At 37.1% G+C, this 17,617-nt stretch overlaps 1 protein-coding gene and 1 long non-coding RNA gene across 2 annotated transcripts in view; both read left to right on the forward strand.

Annotated features, from left to right (window-relative positions):
• The window catches only part of Kcnd2 (potassium voltage-gated channel, Shal-related family, member 2), a 514,460-nt gene that overhangs the window by 350,701 nt on the left and 146,142 nt on the right, over window positions 1-17,617 (forward strand). The window lies entirely within an intron of this gene.
• The window catches only part of Gm52855, a 60,182-nt gene that overhangs the window by 25,995 nt on the left and 16,570 nt on the right, over window positions 1-17,617 (forward strand). The window contains exon 1 of the long non-coding RNA XR_003956270.1: window positions 1-17,187. This exon is cut by the window's left edge and continues 25,995 nt beyond it. This is a non-coding gene — a long non-coding RNA (predicted gene, 52855). The remainder of the gene's footprint in view (window positions 17,188-17,617) is intronic.

The raw sequence follows: 17,617 nt of genomic DNA on the forward strand, positions 1-17,617 counted from the left end.
TGCAGCCAGAGTCTGTAAAATAACTCTTTTGTTTCTACTATGTTTCTTTTTCATCGCAGGCCAATGCTTAAACTCAGCAAGTAATATGTCTTTACCCATAAAATCACTAGAAGACATGCATAAGGGCTTTTATGTGAGGATGGTTAAGTATGGGTCCCACATTCAGTAGAGAGAAGTAAGTAACATGGGTGTTATATTTAAATGGCAAGACTTCATTTAAGAAGCTAATTGTACAACCTTGGACAGAAAGTCCATCTCCACTCCTACTTTCATGTGCTGGGCCTCTCAGCAAGGAGTGAAAGATAAAGCTCACTGGAGTCCTAATTAGAATCTAAAAATGACAATGCATAATATTAATGAGCAGAAATAATCATTCCGCTCATTGTTTGAAGAGATACAGTCCATCACCTACATTTTTCTCTTACAAAGAAAAAAATGTGTTTTCTGTTTTTCTTATTCTGTTTAAATGAAAAATGGGGCAGATGAGCAGGCAGCAATCTATTTGCCTGGAATCCAAAATTCACAGTGTAGTTAATAATCTATCAGAGTATAAAAGAAGAAGGGGGCAATGCCTGGTCTAAATATATATGAATATTTTACACCAGTCTTCATCATAAAGAACAGTGTAATGCAACCAACATTTCTTATTAAAGCTATCAGAGCCTTCTTTCATTGACTTCCTGAGCCCTGTTTTACAGCAAAGCTAATAATCACTCAAGTCTCAAGGTCCCTCTTGTCTTCAAAAATCCCTCCATCATACAGGTTTAAATAATACAGCCCTTCCTTCTTTAACTAGTTTCTCTTCCACGTTGTTGTTTTCAAGCAAACATAAATTCCAGATTCCCTTCCAAGATTCAGAAGTATGTAGAGTCTGCTACTGCTGTCATATGAACAGTCCTTTATCTCTACTCTACAACCAAGCCTCATGAGTTGATGCTGTTTTAAAGGCACAAACAGAAATCGGCAAGACAAGCGTCTGTGTTTTTCTTCACCACCCTGCTTTCTTTAATTTGGTTCTCTGATGCTGTGATGAACTGATAAACACCATGAACTAAAGAAACACAGGAACAAAGGGTTGATTTGACTTATACTTCCTGGTCACTAGCAAGAGCAAAGGCAGGATCCTAAGAGGAACTCTGCTTACTGACTTGATTCCTGTGGCTTGCTCAGCATCTTTTCATATACAGCCCAGGCACCCTAGACCTGGAATGCCACTGCCCACAGCGAGCTAGACCCTCCTAAACCAATTAACAATTAAGAAATGTCTCAACAACATTCCCACACGCATAAAGTCAGTTTTTTGGTTTGTTTGGTTTTTTTTTTTGGGGGGGGGGGGGTTGTTGTTTTGTTTTTTTCAGCTGAGGTCCCCTCTTCCAAGTTGCCTCTGGCTTGTGCTCAGTAGACAAAGCTAACTGCCACATTGTTACTTTTTCTGGGACAAGCATTCCCTCTTCTCCCACACTTGACTCTGTGTAACAGCTGGGTCTCCTGTGGACACCCTAACACCTCACCTCCTTTTCTGCCTCCCTCTTGATGGCTTCGCCATTTTCCTATTCCATAAGAGACCTTTTCTCTTCAGGTGTTGACCCAAGGAAGTACCAGTTTTTAAACTCCTTCTGTCTCCTGTTCTAAGGGTTCCCTGAGCCCTGAAGAGAGGGATTTGATGGATACATCCCACTTAGGACTGAACATTTCAAGGTCTCTCCCGTTCTGCATATGATCCAGCTGTGGCTCTCTGTGAGACAAATTCTTTATTTGGAGAGAGAGGGGGTAGGATGGGAGGAAACTTTGGATCTCTGTATGTGGAACTGTAAATTATATTGCTTTATTAGGGCTACCAAAACAAAGCAGTACTATGTGGGTGTTTCATGAGAAAGAGTTGTGAATGGTGGTGGGTGATGTCAGAGAGAAACTGGGGGCGAGGGGAAAAAGTAATCCAAATACATCATTTAAAGACATTTAAATTAAAATAAACCAGAAATCCATTTTAAGTCCATTTCCTTACATGTCTGATAAAAATCTAGAGTCCCAGATGACAGTGTCATCAGATTTATTTCGGAAATTTTCTCACTGGCTTATAAATGTTTCCAGTTATCCAACTGTGCTTTGCACGAACCTTCCTTTGCATTCCAGGACTAAATAGTGCCATCTGATACAGACACCAGTAATAATGGATTTGGCAATGCTAATGGTCTCATTTCCCTAAGTTGCCTTGGTGAGGATTCTTCTATATCTTTGAATAGTTACAGTCACACTTTTGGACTTTTAGGTTTTCTAACAAGTAAATTGCGGGGATACAGAATTCTGCCATATGAACCATATGTGGAAGGGAGTCAGATAGAAAACTTTGTGCCACCAAAAATCTCTAGAAAGAATAGACACTTTAGCTTCATGGAAGGGCAAAACAAACAAACAAAAAGCAAGAACAAACAAATAGAACTACACAGACACCCATAAAATCCAATCAATTAGCCAGCCCAGTGTGTGCAGACTTCAGCTGGGAAGGTACCAACTCAAGCATATCAGGGAGGCCATAGGTCCGGAATCATCATCTCAATGTGGAAAAGGAAGCTGATGGTACATCAGAGGGTATTTAAATGGTGTTAATCATATCAGTTCATATTCCCTTGAGAAAGTCTTGTGAAGTTAAGTATCTGGATTGTGAAATTATCAGAGATGTATGGAGCATGATTCACTAATATCATAAGCTTGCTATCATCTTTGGGCTTAAGTTTTACTGACTATTGCCTTATCTCATATATATTGCCCTTGTACACCAGGACTTTACCAATCCACGAATATCTGTTTCCCAAGGCTCTCCCTAGCTCAGGGTCATTCATTGATTTCTCAGTCATGGCACGGACTGATCACTTTCAGTCTCACATTCAGCTGGCTGGCTCTTTCGGCATTCTGTAAAGTTTGCTTGCTACTATTGTGGATGGCTTTTTTTGTTTGTTTGTTTGTCTTTGTTATTTTGTTTCTTAGTTGACTCGTGTTCCAATTTTCCAACTCTGCTTCCAGTAAGAGGGAATGCATTCTCTCAGCTAAAATGGGTTTTATGTCCAATGCCACTCTCAGCCATCAGTTAAAAAGTAAAACAGTTGCACTAGCCAGAAATACTGAGAATATAAAGCATTGATTTTAAAATTAAGCTACCCACAAAATAACTTGCTTCCAGAAAAATCTCCCAAACTCCTCCTGAATCCCATTGCTGACATTGGAGGCACACAATCCATGTCCAGAAATTTATATCTGTAGGTTTTGGCATCTAAACTCAGATCTTCCCATCTTTAGATGTCAGTGCAGGTTGCAATTGCCCACTGAGCCATCTCCCTGGCTCCTCTGCTGAAGTCTACAGAAGCAAGATGTACCTTAAAATAAGGTAATAGCAAAAAAATAGACATCTGTGAAATTCATTTGAAAGGAAAAATAGATTTAAAAAATAAGCATGTCCAATGGGTGAGAGACAATTGGAGAACGAAGGTTAGGAGTGTCATTTTAGCTGACAAAAAGAGTTTGAGGTGATCCAAATTGAAACTCATTAAATATATGAGAAATGGTGTGTGTGTGTGTGTGTGTGTGTGTGTGTGTGTGTGTGTGTGTGTGAGTTTGCACACTTGGTAGGCATGTCTTAGCCTGACAAAATAGGGCAAAGTTCTCAGAAAACATACAATGCTAGAGCTTTGGCACAAAGATCAGGATCTGAGATATAAGTAGAGGAAGTGAATGTATTTGCATCGTATATTCAGTAGGTCAGAAATCACTCATCAGACTCTAATGCAAGAGGGAAACACATAAGAAAGCAGGTGCTATCTGTGCAAGTGGGTTAAGAATGAATGCAAGGAAGCAAGCCAGGGAGGCAGGGATCTTGGCCAGGGCAGTAAAGACTAAACATGGATAGGAACATATCTCAGTGCTCAGCTGTCTGGAACAGGGACCTGTAGCAACAGCATTATTTGAAAGAGGTGATGGAGCGGGTGTGGTGGCACATGCCTTTAATCCCCAGCACTTGGGAGGCAGAGGCAGGCAGATTTCTGAGTACAAGGACAGCCTGGTCTACAAAGTGAGTTCCAGGACAGCCAGGGCTATACAGAGAAACCCTGTATGGAAAAAAAAAAAAAAAAAAAAAAAAAGGTGGCGGTTACACTGAATTTTTAAGCATTCTTTTCTAAGAAATTAGATGATCTTCCCGAGTCTCTGAGCCACCACTGGTTAATCATTTATCCCACATTAGTGAGAAATCTTCAAGTTTCACTGTGAAGAATTGGCAGCTTCTTAAGATGAATCCTTTAGCACTCATGTGGCCCAGTCTAGCTTGTCATAAATTCTGAACTCACACTCATAACCCTTTCTCAAGAAAAATGCCAAAGGCTACTACTCTCTTTGATTTTTATATATGAATTTTTTTCTAAGTTGGGATTACGTGATCAGATTCCTAAAGAACTTAAGTATAGCACAACATAAAATATGCAATAGTTCCACATATGTATTCACATAGATGCATATATGAAGTATATGTAGTTACAAAAAAGTGCCATTGTCCCTTATGAAAATGAAACCTAATGACTCCTAACATTGCATAGTGTTGTCTAGACTCTCTCTCTCTCTCTCTCTCTCTCTCTCTCTCTCTCTCTGTCTGTCTGTCTCTGTGTGTGTGTGTGTGTGTGGTTTTTGTGGTTTTTTATTTCTATTTTCAACTTAAGTATCACAATTCTCATTGTCATTGGTGATTGATATTATCAGAGGCCAGAAACTGTTTAAAATACAGAGGTTAATTTCACTCATACAATGAGCCAACATCTTTGTTTATAATTCAACTTATAGAATAGCTTGTTATTTCAAAATTGCTATAAATGGAATAGATAGCCTATGTTTTCCTCTCACTTTTAGGCAATTAATTCTCCTCGTTTACATGAAATCAGTCTGTGCCTCTATTCTGTGTTTTGTGGACTGTCAAAGAGCCAAAGATCTATTATTAGTGATGTGTGGTCTTTTATTGCTAAGACTTTGCCGTTTTCCCAGTGCTCTCCTGACTTTAGAGGATATGTTTTTGTCTTCGTCTTTTTCTCATTTCCTACCCATGTAGCATTTTAAGTAGGTGTTATAAATCTCTGCCAAAGGCACATTCATAGCCCTGCTTGAATGGTTTCATTTAGACAGGAGTACCCGTACATTTCAAGTTTCTTCAAGATCTTTATCAGGGTGAGACAACACTTTGTTTTCATTGGAGAATAAAACACAACTCTCTAAAAAGCCCTCCGAAGGAACTAAATATAGGAGACTTCTTTGATTTGGGGCCGTACGTCCATTATAATTTTACATTATGTATAATTGTAAATTTATTATTCAAATATAAATAGAGTTTTTGAGTTTTTAGTAAAGGAAGAAGGAGGCACTATGAATATAAATTATTCAATGCATTTGCTATTTCAGTCTATAAATCAAACGTTTTTTGATGCTTGAATGATGTAAAATATTCTGCAAAGGCAAAGAGGACATGGTTTTGCAATTGTAGTGAAAAATGTTCTAGAAGACTAGTGAAGTATGTTATGTTTTTTTTTTTCCCTAATCCAGGACTTCTAATTCTGGTTTTAAAAAAATGTGAAGAATACAGCAAAAAAATATGGAGCCAGCAATTTGAAATGGATAAAATGGACATAGAAATAATTTACTAATTCCATTGCTGACCTAATAAAGTAGACATCAAGAACACCAATTTCTTGAAAGGTGCCACATTTTGAAAATTTTAGTCAAAAAGCAGCTACATCCTATTATGCTTGAACTGTTTCAATGTCAGTAAGCATGTTGAAGAATGCATCCTCTAATAATGTGCAGAATTTGATTTTCCCAAGTGAATAGATTTCCTAAAAAAAAAAAAAAAAAAAGGAAAAAAAAAACCTGTGTGGAAAAGAGAACAGGGAAGTATGTGAGAGAAGATGACCTTTCTCTCTCAGCATTTCTTTTGTTACACGAGTCACTTTGTTCTCTCCATATTATGATGAAAAATCCACTCTCAGCTTGATCAAAGTTCGTATCTTCATATTGTTCCATTTCTAAGAAGCACTGCATTGCCCTTATAATAGCAGACACAGCATGTATTATGGCACCTACTGTGTGCATGTGCCAATAATATCTTCAGGCTCAAATAAAATAAAGAGTAAATTAGTACCATTTACAGATTTTATATAACTAATTAAATGACTCCTATATACCATATACCAAAATCTAACATAATCTACATCTGAGATTTAAACTCAGAGACCAGGCATCTTTTTCATGTACTATGTCTTTAAAACATTAAGGCGTATGTCATTTGTGAGGATTGCAGTGTCCTCCAGTGGATTAATTCACTAATTAATTATAAAACTTCCTATTTTGACTCTACCACCTCTTCTCTTCTACTCAGCTGAATGCTTGTGCAGTAATTGTGGGATTTAATTCTCTGGTTCTCCTGTAAGAAAGTACACAACTGTGTTTAAGTAGACTAGCGTTCAAGTAATTAGCAATGAAATCAGCTTTAAAGGTTCTTCTTGCTGTTTCTTCCTACTCTATCAAGTGCATGTAAAGTCACTTAAAAATGACTCATTGTGACATGATTCCTATATTCTATTTCAAAATGCCCCAACTAGCATGTTATACATGATGCTTTTTAGAGATCTTTGTGAAGCATATTCAGAAATTATTGATTTTTATTAGAGGTAGAAATAATAGCAGAAGCAGGTATCTTTATCTATCCTGATCTTATCAAGTATGTTAATACTAACATATCACAGATGAAGCCCACATTAGTGACAGCAGAGACTGCATCCTACTCCCAAGATCAAATGGGCTCTAAGTCTGGGGCATTGCAAGGGTTGGTACGCAGGGAGGGAAAACACATTGAGCAAATATTCTGACTGGATTCTTCAAATCAGAGTATAGGGCTAGAACCCAAGACACAACCCCTTCTTTTGGGTCCATAATCTTGAAACTAAATATAACAGGAAGTTACTTGCGAAAAGCAGAGTGGAGCTCTATTCACCTGCTCCTTAGTGGGGAGGATGACCGAGGTGGCTGCTCTCTTTCACAGCTGCATCCACTCCCACCTCCTCCTAACATCTGTGGACTAAGGGAACACAGCTGCTAAAGAAACTACATTCAGTCACCAATTACAGTGGAAACTTTAAAGTGGGTGGAGGAAGGAATGGTAAAATAGACCAGAACAGGAAGAGGACTGAATTCATTTAACACCACTGCCTAATGTATATTTTTAAATTTGCCTCATCCAATTTCTTTAAATTCGGGACATAATTATCCACCCACCTGTCTGACAGTATTTGATTCAATAATGCTGCATATCCTAATATCTTGGGGTTTCAAAACTTTAACTCTTGTACTGACTATGAAAACACCAAAGCAGAGAGGTGTGTGTTGTCTTCCAGTGGGGAGATAGAACAGTAATAAAGATTATCTTCTGCTGGCTGACTGAGAAGCACTGGCCTGTGTGTTTACACAGGTCAAAGCAGACATATCATTTAATTCTACTGGGGAAGACAGAACAAGCATGTTGTTCACATGTTTCTTAAAAAGCAAAGGTGTTGGGACAGTAGTCAGAATATTCCTGGGGCTTGGGTGATGGTTTCATAGGTAAAGCACTCATGGTCGAATCAGAGTTCAGATCTTCAACATCCACATAAAAATGGAAGTGGTGGCTTGTATCTCTGACCCAGAGCTGAGCAGAATAGAGTCCATATTCTTACAGTGTGGCCATTTCCAATTCCGAGTTCAGTGTGAGACTGTCTCCAAAACAAAGAGAAAATGATAGAACAGATACCAAAGTCAACTTCAGGCTTCCACGTGCACATATATGGGAAAGCATCTGTATACACTTACAGCGTGTGCGCACACACACAGACAGACACAGACACGCACAGACACAGACACACTGAGACACAGATATATAATCACACACACATTATGATAGAGAGCACTGTTTTCTCCTGAGGTTTCTTTTAAATATTATAATTAAAAATATGTATGAAAATAAGTATGTACTGAAATATGATAAATTACATATATCAGAGATAAATAGAAATAGAATTTTAACCCTCAAAATTAAAAACTTTTCACTTTTAAAACATACTCTTAATAATGTAGTATTCATGACTATATAAAGAGTCTGGTAGAGTGTTTTATAAAATAGAATATAGGTATTTTTTTTTAAATCTTAGGCTGGAGAACAGTTGAAAGCCCATCTTCTACAATCTTAGGCTACATTAAGTGCACACACAGAAGTCTGCTGCATACCTTTCCAGCTTGCCAGCTGGTGCCAACAACATGCAGCGGGCAGGAAAAAAATTAATAATTAGTCTGTTTTAAATTTTATATTCATCTCTAATATACAGAATGTATCCTCTGATAGCTCAGTTTATTTTTAAAATATTTTATTCTCTAGAAAACACACTGATCATCTCACGTCAACGTGATTTTTTTTAAAGTTGTCTTAACTAAACACAAACTTTGGCTGAGTGACTTACCTCTCACTTTATGGATCTTCAGTTTGCTGCTATGTAAAATGGGCATAATGTCAATTGTAACTTCATAACACTGAGTGAGGCCCTGGGTGGAACATGGTGTTGCTCAATAATTGATTGCTTTCTTTTGTTACAATTACCTCTATATACACATCTGACTACAAAGAGAACTGTAATTCTAATGTCGTAGCTGTTTTTTTAAACTCATGTGTGCATGTGTGGGTTCATGTGTATGCAGTTATGTGTCGGTATGTGAACACTGCCTGTACCTGATGAGTCAAGGGTTGATGTCTGGTGTCTTCCTCATTTGATTTCCAACATATATGTTGAGGCAGTCTCTACCCAAACTTGGATGCTCATTTGTCATCTAGGCTAGCTGTTCAACAAGTCATGAGGTACCCAATGGCCTCTGTCAGTGCAGAACTAGAATTACAGATATGTACAATGGTGTCTGGATATTTTCTTCTCAATACAGGTGCTGGGGATCTAACCCGGGTCTTCATAGGTGATCATTAAGCACTTTACTGACTGAACTATTTCAACAGAGCTCTTTAATTCCACAATGGTTCTTTACTGTTCCTTCTATATAGTGGATGTCATCATGTTTCTAAGATGTGTTTTTTTCTTGGTGTTACAGAATTCAAATCCTTCCCTTTATCCATAACAAAAGGCTTTTTGTTGTAAATAATAATAGTTAAACATTGAAACTACTATTCATTGATTGAAGGGATACTGAACATGCAGAACATACCTTACAGAAATAAAACTACAACAAGATTTGAATTATTTACCCTTCTCCATTGTATATATTGGACAGTAAGATATGTTTGTAGTTTTAGATATAGATGTTCTCATTAAAGCTGTTATCTGATTCTTAAAGAATTATGTAAAACCAAAGTCAAAATTTTTGAGGTCTCCTGTATTCTAACTTCTTATTGAACAAACCCAATTATCCCAAAATTATACAGATGGACTGAATTGGAATTTTTATACAATGTTCAACCAAATCACTTTAGTATTGTGGCATTGTTATTGTGCCTCAACTCTAATTATTAAGCAGATCGTCTCCTTGGATGACTTTCATGATAACTGTGTTATGAAGATTTGTAGCAGAAATTTTACTCATGCTTCAGGTTCAAGAAAGGTTCTAAAAACCTGCCTAATGCCTGTCTTCTAAACCAGAGGATATCATATTCTCATGTACTAAGACTTCCCGGGAAACGTCTGTGGATTACTATCTTTATTCATACCATCTTTCAACAGTACCTCCCATACATTTTCTTTAGAAAAGATAAAGAATGAGTAGGTTCTTCTCCAGCAGAGCCCCATAACCATACCCTTTGTCTTTCAGTAAAGCTATACCTCGGTTCCACCCACATAGTGAGAACAGTGAGAGCCATAAGTGAAGGCTGCCCTCATCATCTTGATGAATGCTTCCCACTGCAGCCCTTGAGTTTAAATCACATATGCAATATTAAAGTATATTTTGTAACAGTATTCTGAATTGTCATTCATTGAATATCCTACTTATTAGTAAAACAGATTTGCCTGCAGAGACCGGATGATTCAGTAGTCAGTGCACAGCTCATGAAGTTAGCAGACTGATTTCAATCTAAGCACTAAAGCAGCATGGGTAATTGTGTTTTGCCCAGATGTGGCAGGGGGTGGAATAAAGGAAAGAGAAAAAGAAAACTTGCCAGAGCTTGTTAGGATAAACAAAATGCAGTGCAAAATTAATATGATAAGCATACAGAAATAAAAAGCATATATGTAACTTGTATTTACATTTAAAACACTACCTTGATTAATATAAAAATAGAGGCACAGTTAAACCTATACTTTGAACCTGTAGTCTAAGGGCTCTTAAGCAAAACAATATGGCCCTTACTTAGGTATCAACACTCATAAGTTATATGATCTTGGTTAGTTTCTGAGTCTCCATAACCTTCAGAAGTCTTTCCACAAGACTTTTAAGGGCAAACATCTAAAAAGGAGAGATCACTTCACTAAGCTACTACGTATATATGAAATGTACATATATATATGATGTATGTGTATGTGTGCACATATGTGTATATGTGTATGTATGTATATGAATACTTACATATGATAAATAAATAAATATTATAAATAAATACATACATACATACATATTATTTTAAATGAAGAACTGTTCAAGTGAAGAACACTTGGTAGCTGGCATAGTTTCATAAACAATAGTTATCTTAATTAATCAGCCCTTATTAAAATTTAACAGAAAATATTTTTAATTTATAAATTTATTCTTAGAATATTCTAGTCACCAGATCTGAAGTCAGTCATGGCTTCAGTGGAGACTCTAAATTGTCAGCTGTCAGCATGACTGTTGTATCATGAATGCTTAGTCACCAAGCATAACAACCAGCTGTATGGTACAACTCAGATGAAGCAGGGTCCTGTGGCATTGGAGCTGTGGATCCCGTGTTGCATGAAGAAGCATTTAGATTACAATTCTCTGTGAACCTACCAAGTTGTGATGAATTGTGCAATTTTTGGAAACATAGACAATGCTGTTTGCGAAATCAGAAATGTGTATTTATCTCTCCTTGTGCTTCAAGATTCGAGGAAAACCGTTTGTTTACACATTTCATATCTGTGTATTTCATCCGGCAGGATATATGTATGCAGCTTGTAAAGACTGGTAAATATTAGTGTAATTCTGCCTAATACAAGAGGTTTGTTTAGCTATAGAGAAAATGGAGATGTCCACGGAGTCCTTTAGGTGCTACTGCAAATTTCTCCCCTAGTATCCATTTGATTATAGATGTATTTGTGGAGATGCTTAACAGTTTCAAAAGGAGAAGAAAATGTCTACTGGGATTACAATTACAACCTAAACTTAATATACCTTATTGATGCGCACATTTTCTGGGAGAATAGACACAGTGCTTCCAAGGCCAGTAAGAAAGATCAAATGTTATAAGTGAACTGGTTTTACTAGAATGTTCATAGAAGATGGACAACTCAAAATACCGACAAACCAGTTCGATGATGTGAGTACAAACACAAAATCATTTCAAAATCACTTTGTGAAGAATCTATTTAGTTTAGTTAAGGACAAATACAGAATGAAAAAAAAAAAGTCCTCTGCTAATCAAATACTCTCAGAGCAGGTGTTGGAACCTAAGTACAGGCCAGCATGTGACAACTGAAAATCACATACCAATTTATCTCTTCACTGTTTCCACAAAGTGTTTAATTTGGGGGTACAGCAGTGCCCTGATTAATTTATCAAGCAGAATTGATCTCAGAACATACATTGAAGAAGCTAATTAAATTCCTACTAGTTAGGGTCCATAAGTACTGTCCCTGTATATATTTGAGAATACCACAGCATCCTTTTACTGTTATCCAAGTCCAGGCCAAAGCCTTGATTGTTTTAGGAATGCTGTCTCCTCCCCAGCAGCCAGGTTTAAGACAAATCCAAACACTATTTTCAGTAAGAGGTCTGACTACCATGGCCATAATTATACACATAATTGTATTGACGTTTGTTAAATAAACAAGCATGAGTCCAGACATAGAGAAGCAATGAATGAGAATGGAGATCTATCCACATCTGAACACAAGCGTGACCCACAAAACAAATGCTGTTTCTCTTGTTCCCTCTCCTGTTGGGGGACTTTCCTGGAGCCCACTCCTCCTGGAACCTGTCTCTCCTCCCAGTTACTTGTCAGTAAGACACAGGATACATTTTCTTGAATTGTTAGTGTTGTCCTTCCTCCAACAACCACCCGACTGACCCCCTAAAGATGTCATCTGCCCCCACCAGGGCTACCAAATAAGGCATAATGAGATATTTCTCTTACAGATGCAGACAGAGACCTATGAGGGAAGAAAGAGCTTTAAGAACACTATTATATACTCATAAGTTTCAGAGATTTCTCAATGTTGTTAATTGTCAGGATAATCTCAGCTACTCTAAAAACAGAGTAGACATGGTATTACACATCTTTAATCCCAAGTCTCTTGGAGGCAAAAGCAGGCAGATCTCTGTGACTTGGAGGCCATCTTGGTCTACACAGGGAGCTCCAAGGTTACATCATGAGTCAAAATAAGCAAACAAACAAATAAACCAGATAATTATTCTAGATCCATCCATTTACCTGAAAATGTCATGGTTTTGTTTTTATAGCTAAAAAATATTCAAATGTTAAAAAATACTGTTTACAGATTTTTCTCCATCTATGATTAGCACATACAAAATCCTATAAACATTATTTTAGGTTAAAATTTGTCCAGCTTTGTACATCTGTTGGTCATGAGGCTAAAAAATATAGAAATATTTTTAGATACTTAAAAGTATTATTAGATTTCGTCCAAATATTTGTGCCTGTAAACTAAACGTGAATCTAATTGGTTTAACTCCTTCAAGTTAAAATTTAAACTATTGCTGAATTCAAAGGAAGGTATTTGGTTTTCACTTTATATGGTCAAACTGCTCTAGAAATAAAAAACCCATTGCACTAGCAAAACCTTTGTCAAAAAAAACAAAACAAAACAACAACAACAACAACAAAAAACAAAACAAAACAAAAAACCAAAGAATAAAAAACAAACAGAAAGACCAAATGTATTATGTTAGGAAACAATATAGACTCTCTCAGGTCTAACCAAAAAGTAAAGACCTCTAAGCTCTTCTGAAATCTGTGTCCTAACAACAAAGGACATGCACTAGAGCAGAGCAAATAGCTACTGGGTTAGTGTTTAGGCAGAGAGGGAAATGGCAGTCTCTCTGTTGGTTTCTCTTGAACTAACAAATACCTGGAAACCAGGTGGCTTACAGAGCTAATACTCATTTCTCACCATTCTGGAACACAAATACAAGATCAGGATTTCCAAGTCAATTCTAGTGGGTGTTCTCTCTGGGCCTCCAACTTCTTCTTGTATCTTTACATGGCAAAAGAACACTGGTGAGTTCTCTAGCATCTATTTTAGGAAGGCATGTATCTGAGTTGGGAAGTATCACTGTCCAGCAGTCACATTGTATGAGGAGTCAAAGTTTTATCTTACAAAATTGAAAGTACAAGGTCTTTAGTTCATAATATACAGTGTATGGGAGAGTGTCTTAGTCAGGGTTTCTATTCCTGCACTAACATCATGACCAAGAAGCAAATTGGGGAGGAAAGGGTTTGTTTGGCTTACACTTCCATACTGCCGTTCATCACCAAGGAAGTCAGGACTGGAACTCAAGCAGGTCAGGAAGCAGGAGCTGATGCAGAGGCCATGGAGGGATGTTCTTTATTGGCTTGCCTCCCCTGGCTTGCTCAGCCGGCTCTCTTATAGAACCCAAGACTACCAGCCCAGAGATGGCACCACCCACAAGGGGCCTTTCCCCCTTGATCACTAATTGAGAAAATGCCTTACAGTTGGATCTCATGGAGGCATTTCCTCAACCGAAGCTCCTTTCTCTGTGATAACTCCAGCTGTGTCAAGTTGACACAAAACTAGCCAATACAGGAGAGCATTTGAAAATCATAGTTTAGATTACAGTCTTTTTCCCCCTCAGTGGCAGAATACCTACTCCATTACCCTATGGAGTAATATGGCACATTGAAGACATCTTTCAGCCTTCAACGGACTGGAGGTTTATTTGTCAGAACATAGCATGAGAGAGAAGAAGAAAGGGAAATTAAGAAGGAGGGACAAAGACAGAGAGAAAGGTAGGGTGGGGGAGGAGAGAACACACAGCCATCTCAATAATCTCCATCCAGGGCATTCTCACTTTTATCCTTCTAAAATACATATTGGGATGTGTTTTGTCCAAAATACCTATGGAAATGTATATTGTCCATACAATCATTCTGATCCTATACTGGACTAAAAATAGTTAAATCCAAACTATCTCAGTATTTCCTTTTTTCTGTCTTATTAGTTAGTGAATATTAACTGCACCATATACTAGGGCAGTTATGGCATTTGCTTATATGCACATTATGGTCCTTGATCAATACTCAGATAATACAATCTGGAAGGAAGGAAGAAAACATATGGAGAAATTAGTTATGATATTGCATACTTCCTGAGTTCACGTGTCTTTAAAAAAGTAAGATGTTCTGAGTTTAATGAATGGAAACTTGACTTTGTGATTAAGAGCTATTGCAGACGACATCAGTCTGGTTCCAGCACACATGTGTTCTTGGGAATCTGACACCCTCTTATGGTCTCCATGGGCACCAGGCACACACACAGTGCACTTCCATAGCAAGAAAAATTCTCATACGTATAAAAATAATTAATTTTTAAAAAATGTCCTGAGTTGGAGCAACTGTGGTTTCAGCATAAGAGTCTGTTGACGTGAAGAATCCTCTAAGTAACGAATGTCTCATAAAGGACTTTTAAGATAACTTTTACTAGATAGCATCAGGAAAGGCACTTCATTTTAGAACATAGGAGTCCTTCCTGGAGTTTTGCACACTGGATTTGTGAACAAGAGTCAGACTGCAGGGACTCAGTGACACCCAATGCCCCACCCATAACGTTCACTGACAGAAGCCAAACAGCCTTTAGTTTCAATAATGACTATTTCTATCCTTCAGTTCTAGGCTTAAATTCAAATTTCAGAATATCAATAATAAACAAAACATCAACTAATTTTCAAATTACCAGATATATAAAAGATTCAAATGTATGAAACTGGAATGGATTTGAGTGAAGTGTAACTTATAGGAACAGAATATTTGACACTTCAAGAGGTCACTTTTGACATGCATCTAAAATTCTACTAGCTTTGAGTTTCAGATAATTGACTAAGTGTTCATTCAAAATCATTGGATGACTACGATAAAAGTAAACTTATATTTATGAAAACGGAGATTGACACTGATATATCTAATTACCAGGTAAACATTATTATTCATCAGAAAATGCATTGAATTTTACTTAAATAATTGAGGAAATTTTAATTAATTCAAGACAGTTTCTTCCGTATTTTTCTAAATTTTCAGTAACATACAGAATTGGAAATATAAAATATATCGTGATACAGCTTAAATGTCATCTCCTGCATACTTTTTACCTGAATGGATCAGTGAAATAAATTATCTATGTTTTTTTCTCACAAAAATATAAGTTCTCCATTAATCATAAATATCTAATATCCTTCAATATTTTTAATATTTTATGGCTGATTTTTTTCTAAGATTCACTTTATCTACTAAGTTGGTTAAAAATGAGTGGCAACATATATCCCCTCTGTAAGAACTTTGTTTCATGTTTCCGTTCAATGCCTTGTGCTAGGTGACAACAAAAACGCAGTGTACTTCTTGTTGAAATATGTGTGCTATTCAGTAAAAGTTAGATAATGCATATCCTTTCTACGTTGGGAAGTCCTTGTGCTCCCTCATACATTTGTAACACAGTTACACCAGTGCCTGCCACACCCATGAGCCAATATCTTTGATGTCTCAGTCACAGAACTATAGTAGAAGAGACAAAGAGGGTCCAGTGGTCTACTTAGAAAAGTGTTCAGAAGAGACAGGAGTAAGCACAAAAAATAAAAATACATTCAATATATGTCACAATTAGGAGTATCTCTCTGTTGAAAAGCAGTGTCCAAGGTACATCTGACTCCAACATGTACCATAAAAGCTGAAGAAATTGGACATTACTAAGAGAGCTAATGCTGGCTTAAAAGGAAATTTCAGTCTCCTTATTCAGAATGCCTTCCTCTATGTAAAATGCAAGTGACAGGTAAATACTCAGAACTTAAACTGCATAATATTACAATGTAGTATATTAGCACCATGAATCTGTTGTGCATTCTAAGTTGGTACATTCTCACATACTGCATTCTAACTGTCTAACATTCTAAAATTCTCACAGTCTGTACATTCTAACATACTGCAAACCCACCCTGACCAATTAGTAATATGCCTCTCTATATTAAAAAAAAACCCTGTAATCGTCTACTCTGATGGTTCAAACCCCTGCCTAACTCTGAGCTATGATGTCCCTTAGAATATATAACCCTTTCTCACTTAGCTAATTTATAGTTCTACCTGCTCACATGCAAGACCAATACAGAATCCCACTCAGTGAGTTTTTGCAATTTGATCAGCTTGAAGAGGAGGATAAGGGAAATCTCCCCATATAAAACTGTCTAGCGACGATAAGAGCAAAGAATTTAGGACCCGCTGCAGCAGACACTGTTAGTCATTGCTCTCCCCCATGCACTGAGGAGAAGTCATACAGCTCTGTGGTTACTGGCAGTGATTTCCTCCACTCCAGTCCTTTGTGGTAGAGATATAAATAATAAAGTTGAATAAATAGCACTGAGGGAGAATTTGAACATCCTCTACATTGAGCACACTTCCTCGTTTTGTAGATCTGTGGGTGTTTAATGTGCTAATATGAAAAACAGTAGCTCTTGGAGATGCTCCACAATTCATAAATGCCCTCATTTTAGGACTAATTTCTTGACTCTCTTTTCTTAACAGATACACAGTTGAGCTTTGGGGTGCATTTTTCCTTGTTTGCTTTCCTCTTTGTCACCTCATTCTCTCTGTCGCCTCATTCCAGATGCTTTGACCTCTGGCAGTCATCTGTTGAATACAGCTGGACAAAAATAAGTAGTGTCTAATACTCCATGACTCAGCACTGGGCATTGGGCCTGAGCCAAGAGTGACCAGTGCAGGTGATGTATATAAGAGTACCTCCATTCCAATTCAAAAATAAACTAGAGTGTTCTGTATTCTTTAAACCTTTTCCTAAAATTATAGAGTATAAGCCCATAATATAAGAGTAAGCAGAAAAGTAAAGAAAAATCCCCCTAATAAATATTTTTGTCAGGGAAAAAATCCTCAAATCTCTTGAGGAATGAACACCTCGAATTGAGAATGACATCCACTGGATATGTTGTATTGCTCACCACCTTTTCTTGTGGATGGTTCTACAGAAATGATTTAACAAAGTCTTGAAATAAAATAGAAAATGTGGGAATAAAACTGCCGAGAAGGAAAGAGTTGTGGGAGTAAATATTGTTTTACAAATATATGGAAACAATCCTTTCTACTCCTGGGATAAAAACAAGAAAGAATTCGACACAAATTGTGTCAGGGATTCAT

The sequence above is a fragment of the Mus musculus genome, chromosome 6, assembly GCF_000001635.26.
Source record: "Mus musculus strain C57BL/6J chromosome 6, GRCm38.p6 C57BL/6J".
Taxonomy (NCBI): Eukaryota; Metazoa; Chordata; class Mammalia; order Rodentia; family Muridae; genus Mus; species Mus musculus.